At 33.7% G+C, this 18,151-nt stretch overlaps 1 pseudogene; it reads right to left on the bottom strand.

The window, feature by feature from the left end:
- Positions 1-16,779: 16,779 nt before the first annotated feature.
- On the bottom strand, positions 16,780-17,846 carry LOC109676458 (activity-dependent neuroprotector homeobox protein pseudogene; annotated as a pseudogene).
- Positions 17,847-18,151: the final 305 nt, after the last annotated feature.

Below are 18,151 nucleotides of genomic sequence, written 5' to 3'. Positions count from 1 at the left end.
TGTGAATTTCAAAATTCTAGTATTTACCTTTCTGAAACACATGATTAATCTCTTCCATATCCTACATTTTTTTCTATATATTTTGCAATTTATTCCTCCCATGGCATGATATCAGTCATTCCTTTAATATTTTCTTTTATTGATTGTCCATGAAGTTCCAATTTTGGTAGATGCTCTTACAAGCATCCCAGAGATTTTCAACATGACATATATAACTTATATCAATGATGACATAGTTTTCTAGAATTTATTGTAGAGCACCCTCCTTTTCTTAATAGATCTATGAAGTCAGAAAGTAATAGACTATTGACTGTAAGGCTATTGTGAATTTCAAATATGCTAGCTCTTTTGCCTTCCTACTACACATTTAATTTTCTATTTATGAAGACTCTGATTCCATTTACTTAATATTTATTTCTCCCTATAAATTCCTTTGGTGAAATGTTTTAAATTTTTCCTTAACTAAACATGGTATATTACATTCTAGTGGAATAAGTTTTCTAATGTGACTTTGTGTGATCTTAAACATGATGTAAATTGTATGAATTGCTGAGGTGGCTTTCTCAGAATATATTGTTGAATGTTAAAACTCATCATCTTAATTTAAATATTTGCTTTCTCTGAAGAATTAAATGAAAATCTTCAGAATAAACTACTTTAAGTCAGGACTCTGCTAGTTATATATACGACTTTATCCTGGAATGATTTGGGAAATATTTAATCTTCTTCACATCATATTTGAAGAAAAAACTAAAATTAGGATAGACTATAACCAAGTACATGACACTGAGAGTACATGTCTACATCCTAATCATCTAGTTGATGGCATACTTGTGCTTTTGATTCCTAGTGAAATAATCTATATCCTAACCTGAGATGTTGCTTCATTCTCTGTGATTTTTTGTTTGTCTTTCATTCCCTCTTTACTTTCCTATCTCTTTCTTTCCCCCTTTGCTTATTGTCCTTCTCATTCTTGCATGATTTATTGGTCAATATTAACCATATATTTTGTATCACTGAATGATGCTTCACTTTTAATATACACCACAAGTTGATTTACATTAATATATTGGTGGACATTGGTTGAATTTCCACTTTCTAAGTAATGCTGAATGTTATATGAATTATATGACTTGGATTTATTTGTTTGAGTATGATAATGTGTTGCATTAACAAAATTTTGGTAAATCACATTCTGTATATAGGTCATTGATTACAAGCATTAAACTGACATGTGGTGTCACAACCACGATCATATAAATGCACTAAATGACATTTGAACAATTGCAAAATTCTCTAATGATGCATACCTCATTCTCAAACTTCTCCCACCATCTGCAACTCAGGTTCCATGGATGTGGAAGTCTTCTCAAACCAGAGGTACTCTGCCTATTGTACTTTGTATGTGAAATTCTGAATCAGTGATTGATTTCCTCACGTCTGTGTGAACCACTGAGATTGTATAAAGAAGTCAAGTCAAAGTAGACTGCAATAGTTGTGTAAGGCATGAATTCTGATTGGATTTGTATGCCTTGGCCTTAGAGTCCTCTATCCTAGCACACATTTGCATGGTATCTTTCCTGTTTTCAGATTTCAGGTTCTAAGTCCACTGATGTTGTCATCATTACCTTTTCCTCTTTGGTGCCATGGCTTCACAACCCACCCAAGAAGACATTTGATCAAGAAATTGGGTCTATTGCACAGTTTCCTGGATCAACCTGATTCTCATGATGGTTGTCCATAAGGCCAGTGGGTGGGATGGGTCTTTAGTGTTTGGAAATATAAAAACATAGGCATTATTTTCTCCCTAGCCTATAGATTTACCTATATAACCTCTCATGAGGTGGTTTCTCTCCATATAAACAATGAGCAAATTATGAGGAACAAGGGCCACTTCTATGGCATCTGTTTGCTGTGACATTTACAGATATCCCATCTAAAACTTATTTTACTTATTGATTCTAGTAACATTCCCAAAAGTAGGATGTTTTCTGCTGGTTATATAAGAAACATCAGAAACATGTCTCTAGATGTACATATAAATTAAATATATATATATATATATATGTCATTTACATATATGTAATGTATTATATATATACATATATGTGTATGTATATCACTTTACTAACATTAATATTAATGTGAGTTATTATTTGCTGATGAACCTTCTGCATACAAAGATATTTTACACCTCACAAATGAGATTTCAATACCATATATTTAGAAATATATAAGCAGCTAGTGAATTAATGTGCCACAATGAAATGTCAAATAATGAAATTTATTTTATTAAAATTCATATTTAATCAACAATAAGTCTATAATATAAAGAAGTATGGGGACTATCAACTGAGAATAAAATGATGGCTGAAGTTGAATTTCAAGTAATAAGTTTGCTCATGTCTATATTTTTAAAAGGATAATTGAGCCTAGAGAGCCAATGATAAAGAATGATATTTCTGGTAATTTAAGGGATGTTTGAATAGGTATAACGTTTTAATGGGAGGACAGTTGCCAGTTGGCTATATAAATGACTTATTGGTTTCTGCCAACTGGCAAAAGAACCCTTACCAAAGTGGTGTGTAATGTAATAACTAAATGACAGTCCAATTTATGTTCATTGAACACATACTTTAAATTTCACAAGATACAACAGCTCCATGGAAGGAGACCCATACAGATATATCACAGTTATTGTTACAGGGACTCTCAGATGGTTCTGAATTACAGCCCTTCATCTTTGGACTACTCCTGTCTGTGTACCTGTCACAGTGCTTGGGAATGTGCTCATCATCCTGAATACATGCAATGACTCCCACCTCCATACCACAAGTCACTGCAGTCTATCCTTTGTTGACATCTGTTTCACTGCTAATACAGTACTAAAGATGCTGGCAAACATCCAGACATATAGTAAAAACATCTCCTACATAGAGTGCCTTACTTTTATTTATTACATTTCTTGGAGTGAGTAATTTCCTACTGACTGTGATGGCTTATGACTATTTTTTTGTCCATTTCTCATCCCCTAAACTACACAGTCATTATGGTCTCTTGGTTCTGTGGTTTTCAGGTCTTGATATCTTAGATTACTACATCTTCAGTCTCCCTCCTTCATATTCAACAGATGCAGCTATTACTCTTCTCTATTGGAACTGAGACCTGACATTTCTTCTGTGAATTAAGTCTGCTTCTCAGTGTGACAGTTCTCACCTCCTCATCATTAACATCTTTCTATATGTGATAACTGCCTTGCCACTTGCCATTGCAGCCACTGGGATCCTCTTCTCCTACTCTCAGATTACATATATCTTTTTGAGAATGTTATCTCATGAAAGTAAGTATATGTGGGTCTCACCTCAGTGTAGACTCCTTGCTCTAAGGAACAGGACTTGGGTTTACAACCATTCTGCTGTTATCCATTACCCCAAGAGAACCATGCTCACCTCAGTGATGTACACCATTGTTACCTCATGGCGAATTCTTTCATCAACATCCTGAGAAACAAGTATGTGAAGTTGGCCCTGAAGTCTTTTCAACAGAGCAGCCTCTCATTCCTACAGCCCACTGAACTCAGAACAAATGAGACATCATGTCTCCTTAGTCAAATGTGTTGAATTTTGCTGCACTTTCTCATTCATCTGTGAAACATGTATTTAAATTCATCTATACACTGTTGATTTGCTCTTATGTATTGTTGTATGTAATTCTCTCTAAATCTACTCAGTATCTCAGTTTTAATTTTTCTCCCATAAACGTGGTCCACCAAATTTCAACTTTGTTATATTTTCCTGAATACATTCTGATGACATCTAATATGACAAAAATAAATTAAATCAACAGTTGCATTGGTTCCATGGAAGCTATGGTTTGAAAATTAGTATTTTTGCCTGAATTGGTTATTGTTTTCCCTGTGAGAAATGTAATGAAAATCATGAAGAAAAGTATGTAATAAAATAGTACTGTGAAGGTCACTTTGTGTGTATGACTTTATCCACTAAAACGTTTCTTGTACATGTTTTCTTTCATTTGCATCATTTCCAAAGGAAAATGATCGAGAATGAATTGACTCCAAGTGGATTGTGACAAAAAGCACATCCCTGCCCTTTTTATCCTAATTCTTATAGCAACAATTATTAGACAGTTTCTCAAAATATGAATCTATATTTGACAGGTTTGTATAGAATTCAGAGTGATAAAATGTCTTTCATAACTCTGATATGTTTCTTACTCAGTGATACTTGCTCATTTCCTTTCATCCCTGTTCCCTTCCCACTTTTCATCCTTGCTTTCTCGTTATGTCCTTGTCTACTCTCTTTTCCTCCTCCTTCTCTCTGTTTGCTTTCTGTTTACCATAAGGTGAACCACCTCTGCCACATTTACTACAGCCATAACAATCTGCTACAACAGGTCCAGGATCAATAATCAAGTATTATGTACTGGAACTTTGAAACAATAAGCAAAACAAGTCATTCTTCACCTTAAGTTATTCTGTCAAGTATTTTGTCACAGAAATTGGAAAAAATACGTAATGTTATAATTTGTGCCAGAGGATTTGAGTTGCTGATTTAATTTACCAGATGTGGTGGCTGAGAAGGCTTTCGAACTTGTCTGTGGGAAGAATATGGAACATTTTTGGAGAGGTAAAGACCATAGAAATTCTAGAATTCTATAAGTAAAGCCTAATGGGTGTTTCTGATGTGATTTTAAAGACCATGATACTTATTGAAATATGGATGGAAAAGACTATGATCATAAAGTTTCAGAATGGAATGAGAATTCTGATGGCAATTTTACTAGAGGACAGGCCTGTTTTATTGTGTCAAACAGATTGTCTTCATTTTGTCTTTGTCTTGAGACTCTGTGACTGTGATTTTATTAGTGACAGATGAATTAATCTGGTAAAGGAATTTCAAAGCAATATATCATTTAGATATTACATAGATATTGTCACAATATTTGCAGTGAGAATCAAGAGCAAGGAAGACAAGAAAATGTTGAAGTTCTTCCCAAAAAGTCACTGTAAAGTTTGGGCTAAAGAACACATTGTTTTTGAAGAGATCAGCACCATTAAAAATGTCCACTATTTCCTAAAATCAAGAGGAAAGATGTATGTAGAGTATCTCATCTCAAGAACTAACTAGACCCACCTTTTCATAGGCTCAGCAGTATGAAACACTAAACTCATTGGAAAAAAAATTTTCCTTGAAAACAGGGCACCTTCTGGGTTCCCAGCTTACATGGACTACATAGGAAGTTATTTACCAAAAATTCATTTCAAAATGCTCAGCTGCTAAGGCACTCAGAATCCAAAGGAGTCTTATTCCAGTGGGTCCTGACTATAGCTCAAGCTGTGAGCATTCTTTGTCCTTATCAATGTGATGTCAGTTTTGCAAACAGGAGGAATGCAAGAGCCGTGAGGTGATGAAAGCTTCCACCCAGATTGCAAAGGAAATCATGGAAGTCTGGGTGATATATGAAATTTGGAATCCATGCAGATAGTCTCAGGTGAAATTCATTAATCTGTGAAGGTGGAGTCTAAACTGAAATGGAGATCCCAGACAACTGAGGAACCCAAGAACACGTACTGTCTGTCATGAATGCCACAGGAGTGTATCCAGCCCAAGAGAGAGGTAATGTGTGTTGTAACCAGTATGGCAATTGGTTTGAGCTACCCAAGCCCATTGGAACTGACATCATACCACCATATACCCCAGATTCCAAACATGCAGCTCAGGATTTAGTGGTTTCCTACAGGGTTTAGGTCTATCTTTTTAAAATTGTTTTGATGGGTGGGCAACATTGTGTCATTTACAAAAGTTCTTATAATATATCAAATATATCTTAGTTGAATTCACCTGCTTCACCATTCTTTACCCCATCCTCTTCCCCCCCATTCTTGGAAGTGTTTCAACAGGTTTCACTTTTCCGTTTACATTCCTGTATAAACATTATTTTCACCATATTCACTCACCTGTGTGCTTTGCCTACCATCCCCTACCTCACCCTGTTACCAGCTCCTCCAAGCAGGACCTATGCTGCTGTCCTGTTTTCTGATATTGTTAAATACAAAAAAGATTATGTTTTTTAAAGATAGCTACACAGGGAGTGTCCTTGTGACATTTCCTTGTATATATCGATAATAACATGAATTGCTTCATCATCTCTATTTTAATTCTTTCAATGTCTGTCGCCTTCTTATGCTTATTTGAGCAGTTTTAAAAATTCTATACTCATTATTGACCAGAAAGTACATCATTCATATAAACCTTTTTAAATTCCTTATTTTACCATCCCACTGTTATTTGTGACCTCTGCTTAGCATGACCTGTTTTTTATAATATGGCTGTATTTGTGTTTGGTCTATATCCCATATAAAAAGAAATCATGCAGCTTTTGGTCTTATAAACCTGGATGACTTCACTTAACATGATGTTCTCCAGTTTCATTCATTTACCTGCAAACCACAACATTTCATTCTTAATTGTGTCTGAATAAAATTCCATTATTTAAAAATATCATATTTTTCTTAATACACTTTTCACTACTGGGGCTTCTTTGCTTTTTCCATAGAACAGAATATAAATAATGCTGCAATAAACATGGGTGTGTAGATGCCTATGCATGTACACTCTCTCACGTATGTCCCTAAGAGTGGAATTGCTGGATCATATAGCAGTTCTATTTTTAGTTTTGTGAGGAGATGCCATACTGTTTCCCATAGTGGTTGTACTAATTTACATTCCTTCCAGCAGTTTATGTTTCCCAGTTCTCTGGTTTCAATGACTGCAAGGTATGGGAGGGGGTGCTTTGAATTATTCATTCTGAGAACCAATAAAATGCTTCAATATAAACCAGAAATTGTGGATGCTGAATCCTTCCCTTTCTTCAATACATTATCTACTAGTAAGCTATATTCAGATGAATCATCTGAATATAGCTTCAAATTGGTCAAATCTGCTCTTATCCACTGAAGACCAGATGATTGTGTCCCCACTCACATATTAGATCCTTATCATTGTACCTAATAAATGTTCAAGTGGTGATGTGAATCCTCTAAATGTCTCTCATCATGTGGAGAAGTAGACCAGTGTAGTGACCTAAAGGGTCCCCCAAACCCTACCATGTTAGTACCTGTATCAATCTCTGCACAGATTCTCACATTACTGGTCTCATTTCTCCTCAGTGGTTTAGCCACACCTTTTAAGTGGAAACAGTGCCCATTTCTCTGTAAAGAATACCATGCTTCCCACCACATAGATTTGTTCTCACAAGGTATGTCAATGTCAAGAGCAATTTTCTGCTGTTGCACTGGCTTGGTAGGTTGGAGGGTGTCTGCTGAGCCCACAGAGAGCAGAGAACATTGAAGCTTGCGTATAAACAAAAATCACAGTGTTCTATTCCCACTGAGGTAAGTTCACAGGGTAGGGTCTCTCTTAAGTTTTGCGACAACAATCAAAATCAGGCTACAAAGTGAAGGACCCCTCTGCCATGATAGTTTATGGAATAGATTGAAGATCTCTTGTTTTAAACCATGCTTTTGCAAGATTTTTGCTCTCCATTTATTGGGCTCTCTGTATATTTTTTGCTCTTTCACAATCTACATGTGTGATGAGAAGGTACTGAATGTTTATGTATGATCTGTCTCTGTTGTACTGTGTCCCAGCCTTTTGTTCATATTCTCATGAATGTAGTCTCTGTCCTCTCCTGCATTGTCAGGTTGTAGTTGCCAAATGGATACACACTCTTTTTCCTTCTTCAGTAGAGCACAAACATTCAACCACTAAGGACGGTGTTCTCAGTTCTCTGTCTAAGTCATGAATAGATCCCAGGGCCCACAGTGATGCCTGGGGGAATTGGTTCCTTAGCCAGTATAGAAGCGAGGCCTTTTGAGATAGAAGATAGAAGAACTTTTTTGTCTCAGTGAAAAGTTAAACAGTATGACCTATGTTAAGGTGGTTCCCCACCATAACACCAGTGACCAAGTTAGAACTTGAACACTTCTTCCAGCAATTTTCAAATAGTTTATGATCTATTTTAAATATAAAAATGTTTAAAATATTCATGTATTCAAGTTTATTTTGCAATATGATATTGTCTCATTGTGCAGCTTACATCTTTCATACAGTATGTTCTTAGTACATTTTCTAGGTATGTGTATGAATCATGTCATTTCCAAAATATTCATGGCAGTGAACTGTGTTAATCTGTTGTTCTTCCTGTTAAACTGTCATTACAAGACCCTAAATTCCAGCCTGTAGTCTTGCTGATAGTGATGATACCGTGATGAGTGGGTCCTCTAATATTGCCATGACCAGAGTAGACTCAGGCATAGAGAATGCCACACACTGCTTGGTCAGAATCTCTGCAGAGTTACCATGAAAGGCCTTCCCAGTCAAAGCCAATCTATGAAGCCTGCAAGAAATACCCACTTTTCTGAGTATGCAGACATTGATTCATAAACATGAAGATTGGTAAGAAAGAAAGAATATCAATGGAGAAACAGAATGTAATGACATGTGTGACCCTCTGTAGAGATGAATGTGTATAAAAGTTCTATTAATGGAGGTCAGGAAGCTCATTAAAACTTAAGAACCAGTAATTCCATTAAATGAGGAACAAAAGAAATGGCCAATTAGGGAAATTAACAGAGATTCATTTGTTTATACATAAAAATACAATAGTAATCCAATTTTATATATATGTAAATGAATGCATATGCATATATCTTGAGATATACACAGCAATAATCTTGGAGCTAAAACATGTAGTGAACAAAATGGAAAATGGAACTGATACACTAATAGTAGGAGTGACAAAATAGATAATTGTAAATGTGATACTGAAGATAAATACATGCAAATATACAGTTGTAGGAGAAAATTGAACAAAATAATAAAAAGCTGTAAAGAAAGATTAGAGATTTATAAGACAGAATCAAAACAACAAATATTCATGGCATTACAGATTAACACACAGAAGACAAAAAAATGTATACTACTTATTTAAAGAAATAATATCAGAAATTATCCAAACCAAGAGAATGTTACAAGCAACATTGTAAATATACGTTGTAGTTCTCTATTCAGATTAAATCCACTTAAAAGTGCCCCACAACATATCATAATCAAAGTGTAAAAAATCAGACACAGGAAGGGAAGGAGGAAAGAATCAGGTAGAAGAATGGAAGAGAATAGAACTATAATTTCCCTCTCTCTCTCTTTCTATATATATATATATCATCTCTTTACATATATGAATATGTAAAGAGAGATGAAGGATAGATATACAGAGAATATATATATACATATAAATGCATCATATATCCAATATTCTATCTCCATCTAATATGTGTATATTTATCTCCATATATCTGCACATATAAAAATAATATATATGAAGTACATACATCTATATCTGTGTATATACATATATATATGTGTGTGTGTGTGTATGTAAACATGTATATGTGGAGATAGTGTAATGAAACCCATAAGAGACTGCTTGAAATGGGGAAAAAGGGAAGGAGGTTAAGGGAATCCAATAGAGTGGATGAATTTGGTTAAAGTACATCACATGAAATTTTTAGCATGAAATTTCCCTATCATTATAAATGATACCGAACCTATAACAAAGTGAAAACATTTGTAACACACATTTTGTGTGTAAACATATGAAATTCTTAAGTTGGAATAAAAAGTTATTCTAAATTTTCTCATTTTCCTTTATTGTTTGTACTATATACAAAGCTATTTATCTGATGTATAACAAGAATAAATAGATTAATTTCAGCTAAAATCCTATGAAGAGTATAAAATTTTAGTATATAATATTATTTCCACAGAATTAAAACCTATATTGCTACAATGTTAAAAATGAGTATTATTCTAGAAATGTCTTGCTAAATTATTTTTCATCCATATGAAATACTTATAGAGGCAGTGTTAGATCTCTGATCTGAACATAAACTTAAATATTTAGGTACAGAAGAAAGAAGGCGATGATTGAAGTTATTCTAAACTTCTTCTACTACATGATGAATGCATAATTAAAAACAATACATGGGCATAGCCACAGACTCAAAACCAGTGGTCATGGAATATGAATTCCCTGAAAACATACTTACCATCGACCAAATAAAATAGTTCAATTTATTTTCTAATTTAGTAAGCCATTAAAAATTTCTATGTTTCTCTCCTCTGATTTTAGTCTTTTTTCTCACCTATAGGAATTCTTTTCTTTGAATAGAAGCAAAATGAATTAATTGTGTTACATGTCCTGCTATAAAATACCTATATTTAAATCTGAGTAATAGAGTGGAGAGGATGTCATACTTTCTAGCCTGTATTGTCTTCAACTGTTACTCAATAGCTAGAAAAGAAATATTTGAGAAACATATTTTCTGTTATAATTTGAAGGCATGTTAAAAGTGGTTATAATTTAGATTCCAATTTTTATAGCTATGTGTATTTTGCTCTCAAAACTCATCTTGGAATGGCAGTTTTTGAATTTTGTGATTTGTGCTTTTAACTTTAATTTTTCATATCCATACATATCCTCACTGAATTCAATATGATACTTCATTAAGTGTTTACAAATAACTGAAAGAAATGAAACCCCAGATTTTAACTTACATATGTTAAAATGGTGGTTAACAAAACACAAAGCAGGTATAAGTCTGTGGTTCAAGTGGCAAAATGCCTGCCTATCATGAATGAAGCTTTGAGTTGAAAACCTCTGTACCACCAAATAAAATTACAATGGATAATTGTTCATAAATTTGTAGAGAAATTAGAATAGCTTAAACTGTTGGTGGCAATATAAATTAGTATAAACAATATAGAAAAACATATTAAGGACCTTATATCAAGGTAAAAATTACATAGTACATGAGCCAGTTATTCCACTGGTGGGTACATATCAAGTAAATAATATTAGTACATTGAAAATATATTTTCTTACCCAGGTATTGAGCACTTTTCACAATACTAACAATATGAAAACAACTTAAGTGTTTGTTAAAGGATAGGAAGATAAAGAAAACTCGGAATAAATACATAAAATACAATTTAGGCCTTAATAATAAGGAAATGCAACCACATGGTTCAAAATGGGGAACATGTGATTAAAATAAACCATGCAGAATCACAAACATCACATAAGTTTTCTCTGTGTAAATTCAATGATTTGACACCATAGAAGAAGAGAAGAGATCAGTGGCCATCATAGAATGGGGACAGTAGTTGGTAGTTTGTGGGGAAATATTGCTCAAAGGATATAAATTTACATTTATATAGGAGGAAAGTTTTCTTCAATTTTTTCTTCACATCATGGCAAGTAAATTTAGGGTACATTTTGTTCTAGAAACATGTTAAGCCGATGTCAAATAGTCTCACCACAAAATGAGAATGGGATATTGAACTTGTCAAACAAACAATAACAAAAACAAAAATAAAGGTAGTTTGGTTGTCGTGCAAGCTGTGGGTGGAAGCAGAAAGGAGTAGTTGATGGGTATTTATTATAATCATATTATACCTTATGCATATATGGAAATTGCAAAATTAAAACAGTCAAACATTGTAAAGAAAGGGAAAAATGGAGAAGATGAAGAAAGAGTAATACATAGGGTGAAGGAGATCAAAGTACGTTATATGCATGTCTGGTAAAATTGCAATGAAGCCCTTTGTAAAGTAATGTACATTAACAAATTGCTTGATAGGACAATGTTCTGAGATTGACTTTTGTGGAAAAACTCATAGATGGTATGATGTACTATACTATTAATAATAGACACATTAATTTACACATCTATATTTAATTTTATCTGTCAATTTAATTATGCAAATAATTAACTGAATAGAGTAATAAATTTGAAGAATAAACTATTAAGGAAAATAACAATGACATATTTCCTCCATATCAATGTTGATCTGACATGAATTCTAAAATATACAAATACTGTTAAACAAGGCAAAACTTATTCCTGGGTTTTAGCATCTGTTATTCTAGAAATTAAACTTCACTCAGAAGAAAATTTATGACATTTAAATCAAAGATCTATGAATGAGCTTTGCATTGGAAGAAAGAATTTCTTCTCCATCTTCCACTACCAACTTAGCACAAAATTAACTAAAAATGTTTACTCTGCCTTTTCGTTTGTAACCCAAGGAGAAGAAAGATGTGGCATGTGAAATAAAAAGAGAAGAATTTACTTAATGAGGAGATCTGAGAATTCAGACCTATAGAAATTCTCTGGTCATATTCTTTATTAAAAGAAATGTGAACTTTCTGGGATGTATTGATTAGGAGAGAAAGCTTCACTGATAACCACTGGAGAGATTTAACATGTCTCAATGAGGGCTGCTGGAGTAAGAAGAAAAAGGTGATGGCCAGTGGATACTGGGCTTTACTTCTAAAACACCAAGTATGACAAATTCTCATATTCATTTGGTCAATAAAGATGACCAAATATACTAAAGGACTTTAGTATTTGTAGCATGCTTTTATTTCCAGAGACTATTTTATTTTCTGCTCTCCCTCTCAGGAATCTTGAACCTTACTCCAAAAACAGTTATTTTCTGGAGTGACTCCAAATTTTTTCCATTATTTCATATAAATTCTATACTTCTGATAAGTGGTCTGCATCCAATTTTATTCTTTATTAACTGCAGTTCTATTATGCAGGAGATATTTGTATGTTGCTTTCTACATTTGGATGGACTTTTTTGTCACCTAACTAATTGTGCTGACATACTTAAATTAATGATAGCCCTTCTTAATTGAACATTACTGCAGGTATCATTTCACCTTAGAGTCCACAGTAGTTTCTCCCACTACTAATAACACTCAATAGTCCAATCTTCCATGATCACTTTATGTATTCCTTTAAACTTCAGAGAAAATAAAAGATTGAAATAGGAATAGAGTACTTGGGCATATTCTTGAATGTAATATAAATATAGTTTTGTATGAATGTAATATCTCCTATTCACTGAAGTTTGAAAACCACTTATTTTTGTTTAGAAAAATATTCATGATCATTTAATTAGATGCAGTCTCAGGCCTGGCTATTGACTTCTGTAATGGCTATTACATTTTTTAAATGCAACATGTGTATTATGTTTATGGGTATAATTTCTATACATTGAATTGATTTTGTGATAAAATACATTTTATTAGCATATAATAGTCATATGGGGGGGATTCATTGTGACATTTACATATGTGCTTACAACATATCATACCTAGTTTCACTCTCCTCTGTAATTCTCCCTCATTCTTCTTTCCCTACTTCTTAGAACAATTTCAACAGGGGTCATTGTCTTATTTTCATAAATGGTTATAAACTTTATACATCATGTTCACCCTCTTCTAGCCTTTCTATGCCCTCACCCTCCACTGGTACCCACCCAAAAGAACCTCTTTTACATTCCTGTGTTTCATTTCATAAATGTGTATTGGTAATTCAAAAGGGTTTCACTTTGGTATTTCAGATATGTATATATCGTGCTTTAATGAAATTTACTCCATTATTACTTACTTTCTTTTAAATATATTTAAAAATTTATTGCCCTATAATTGTTGTAGTGGGGATACATTGTGACATTTACAAAAGTGCTTACATTAGATCTTAGCTGAATTCACCCTCTCTATCATTCTTCTTTATCCTCTCTCTCCCTATTCTTAAAATAGTTTCAACATGTACCATTTTTCCATTCTCATACATGAGTTCATAATATTTCTACTATCTTTACCACCTAATACCCTTTCCTCAACTTACTCTTTTTCTATCACACTGTTGCACTATTATTCAAGAGCTTTCAATGCATTGAGTTCTACTATTATGTGCCAATAATTTTCAATCTGTAAAATGGTCTTTCCCTTTCCCACCTCCCTGAAGTCCTCTCAGACAAACCCACTAATACAATCTTCATACAAGATCCAATGAGATAAATTATGTTTTAAAATACATCATCATGATAAACTGATTTCCATTCCAAAAGTGGATAATACTTGTTTATTACATGTTGTATTTGAAAAGATATTTGAATGGATTTTACTTAACTTTAATATTACCTTTCTTTGCCTATGTTCAAAAATATAACAAGGATGAAATTTTGTCTTCTGTGTTATAGAAAACATTTTTGTCTCAATCTTTATTGTACACTTATTACTTGTAGTTTTTCAACACTTACAATGTGACAAGATCAAGGAATATCCTTGGCAAGACAAATGGTTAGAAAAACTGTCACAAGAGTCTTTCACTTTGCTCTGCTGGGTGACAGAATCCTTGTTGAATGCAGTTTTGGACAGTGATGCTTTTGATGCTTAATTTACTATTGTGATTAAGTACATCAGCTTTCCTGAGTTGCTTTCTCACAGTAAGAATCAAAGAAGTACCTGTGAAGCTGTAGTTCTTGAAACTGATTGAAATCATGTTTCTAATATGGATTGATAGATATATTTATAAATATCAATATAGATATAGATATAGAGATAAAGGTAGAGGTAGTGGTAGGCACATATAGATAAAGATCTAGATGTAGCTATACATATAGATACAGATACACATAGATATAGGTAGATATAGATGTAGTTAGAGATAGAGATAGTGGTAGAGACAGAGACATTTTCTATAAACATCAATATAGATATAGGTAGATATGAATCTGATATCTCATAATATGGCAATTATATACTTACCCTTTTCAAAAAACAACACTGTTTTTCATTGTATGTTGAAGTTTTTGTGGCATTTTATACTTCAAATTTTGCAAATTTTCATTTTTCATGTCAGTGACCATAGACTTTGTACTTTCTAATGTATGAAGGTTTGCATATCATCATATCATTGAAAATCCATTCCATATTCCAATTGTATAAAATTACAGAATTCTATTAACCAAAAATTAGTATATATTTTGCTTTAGCCTTGTATTTCTATGTAAGTATTTGAACATCCTTTCAAACGTTTCTTTCAGGGAATGAATTTTCTGTGGAAAAACATTGTTTTCAAATGTTTGTTTATTTACCAATTATATGGATATCATTTTCCTTTTGGTTTGTAAAAATTCATTGTATCATCTGAATAATTGACCATAATCAGATGCTTGGTTTAAAAATATGAAGCAAATTCTGCATATTAATTTTTATTTTGCTGAAATGTAAAATTTATTATTATTAACTGTATTTCTTTTTTACATTAAACACAATACAACAATTTATTTGGATGCTTAAGGTGAATTCAAAGAGAAATAAAGATAATAAAATTATATGCACTGCAACAGTGTGACTTAAAGTAGATAATATAAAGGAAGCACCACTGTGGTGTTTAAAAATAAAACTCAATATCCAAAACACAACCCTCAACTGTGCTTGCTGCTTCAACACAACACACTTTTACACAGATCTAAAATTTGCCAAATATAGTAGCTACAAAGTCAATTCTTGTATGTGACTTTAGCTTAAATATTTTCAGAAATATCTAATGTTTTGTTTTTGACAGTTGTAATATCAAGAATACATAGGACAAGAAAACTTCTATAATATGAGAGAGTCCAGAAATATCTCTTATGTGGCTGGACTCTGTTGCAAGATTGTACAAGGTTATCTGAAAAAAACTAATCCTGACTTAAGGTCCAAAGTAGCTAATTTTCAAGCTTCCGCAAGGTAAGCTACATATAGCATTTATTACACAGTAAGACAACACTAAAAAGGAAACAAATCTATGATGGGGCACACAATAAAAATATTGTAAGCATCACTTGAATAGGTCTAAAAGACTGTATAAGCATACATTTCAACTGTTCAGAATGAATATGGGAAACCAGGTTGATTTTCCCAGAGTCTACTATACCCATTAAATTGGTTGCTTATGGTTTTGACCCTAGACTACCTACCATGTAAATCGGGGTAATACTTCTAACAGAAATCCAATCAAATATTTTAAAGAGGGAATGAAAAGCTGAAAAGACAGACATGATAAACCTCTGCTTTTCCCTGTGTGCATTCATGAGAAAGCAGCTTACTGGTTTTTCTCATTTACTGACTGCCAGAGAAGGGTCTTTTAGGATTGAGAAGCAAAGTGGGCAAAGGGTTTTTCCAACATCTTTTTTATAGGGCACTGATGGCTGAGATGAACTTTTAAGAGGGGTGTCTGCTGTCTCTTGAACTTCTGACTGTGGCTTCGGAGGAACTGTAGGGTTATTCTAATCATAGTAAGCAACAGATAAGCTGGGGCATTCCATAGACTGTACATGATAACCAGGAGATGAATTGTCATAGATCTGAACCATTTGCATGTGTGCAGCCATCTTTTCCATGTTATTGAAAGTTGAAAGACAATATGAAAGTTGAAAGACCATGAATTAATATGTGGTTAAGCAATGTATCTGTGGGCAAATAGTGATTACAGTACAGGAATTTACTTGTAAAATTTTGCATTTTCATAATGTAGTTGGCTACTGCTGGGATTTTCTAAGCTTAATTTCTTTTTCAAAGTGCATGCTATAGAGATTTTCAAGGAAAAGCTCATAACAGGTTGTATATATTTTCCACTTTTGGGTTGCAGAAGTGTTGGGTTGGGGAAGGCCTGTGTCAGCTGATGGAGGTTTGTGGCTGGACTGACTTAATACCCTGGATTTCTGTTACTGGGAGAGGGATGGAGACTAACTGGCCCAATGGGAGGGAAGAAGAATTAGGAGCTTGAAAGGAGTATATGGTTCTGCTTTGTCCCAAGCCTGTGTAACCTTCCATTTCTACTTGAAAGTAACTGCTTCACAGAATGAAAGCAAATGCATTTCCACCAAGACCCAGTCTCATTGGCTGACCAACATTGTAGCAGTGACCCACATACATGACTCCATAGCTGTTCTGCTTCACGTAAACATTAGACATCATGTTGACTCCTGTGGAATTATTGTTTTTATTGTTGACAGTCAATTCACCATCTGCTGTGATGGTAAAGACTGGACATTTTGGGGAGGCAAGAGAACCAATTCTTGGGAGTCCCATGACCTTCTCCTCTTGAGAGTTAATCAGCATCAAGGGTTTGGAATGGGGAACCTTTATATTTTTGCTCCTGATCATGGCATTTACCTGATCACCTATGTGTTCATGGTCTGTGATGACATGCTGTTTCAAAGCTTCAGAGGACTTTGGCATGAGAAGGCATTACTTCCTGTGAATACTACACTCTTCCCCAGGAACTTTCACACAAGGGAACAATACCATTGAGTGACATTTCTTATGTCTTTGCTAAGTGAGGTGATAGGACAAGCTGAAAATGTTTCCTTTAATGATGCTTCCTAACTATTTCATAAAGAACGTCTCAGTAAGTGTACTTCTTACAGTAAGAAACCACTTGCTCTACACTATCAGCCTGATTGGATTTAAGGCTATCATTCTTGCTTTTATCTTGGAAAGAGCTAAGGCTGCTACTTGGTGTGCTGGCATTTGAAGTATGAAATGTTTTGATGTGTTTCCAAATTCATTTTGTCTGCATTGGAGGAACAGTAGAGACAATTAGGAGAGTCCTAGTTTCAAAATCTTCACGATGTACATTCAGGAAATGACTTGTAGAAAGAGAAGAATTTTGAGAAAAATTGACAAGCATTGCAGCAAAAATGTTCTGTTCCATAGTCCTGATTTTTTTGTAAGTGCAGGGACCCATAGTACGACATCCTCCTATATAGTGTTTTTAAAATAAAAGTGATTAGGTTAAAACTGTTTAAAGTCTTCTACATGCTCTTTACAGTATTCCAACCCAATGTCACTAAGTATTATTTGACAATTTTCTAGTACTTTCTTAAATGTCCAGAATTGTTGACAGGAAGTTGGAACATAGTATATCCAACTTAAAGCACCAGAACTTCAATACAAAATGTCAAAATAGCCTTAAACAGAAAAACTTAGTCAAATCAGCATAAAAGGTGATGCAGAGATTAAAAGTCTGAATGCATGTAAGGTCTGCCAGATGATCCTATCACATATATCAGATTTGGGGAGTGTGGGATTGGTAGTATGTCCCATTTTACCTCATTTTAAATAGATATATTTGCAGTGTTCCATAGGCCTAAGGACACTTGCTGTCAGTGGAAGAGGACAAATGGTATGAATTGAGAATGTAATCCAAAGAACAAGGCAGGAA

This window comes from Castor canadensis, chromosome 14, assembly GCF_047511655.1.
Source record: "Castor canadensis chromosome 14, mCasCan1.hap1v2, whole genome shotgun sequence".
Lineage (NCBI taxonomy): Eukaryota > Metazoa > Chordata > Mammalia > Rodentia > Castoridae > Castor > Castor canadensis.
The sequence above is the reverse complement of the archived record's forward strand: the minus strand, read 5'-3'. Positions and strand labels throughout refer to the sequence as shown.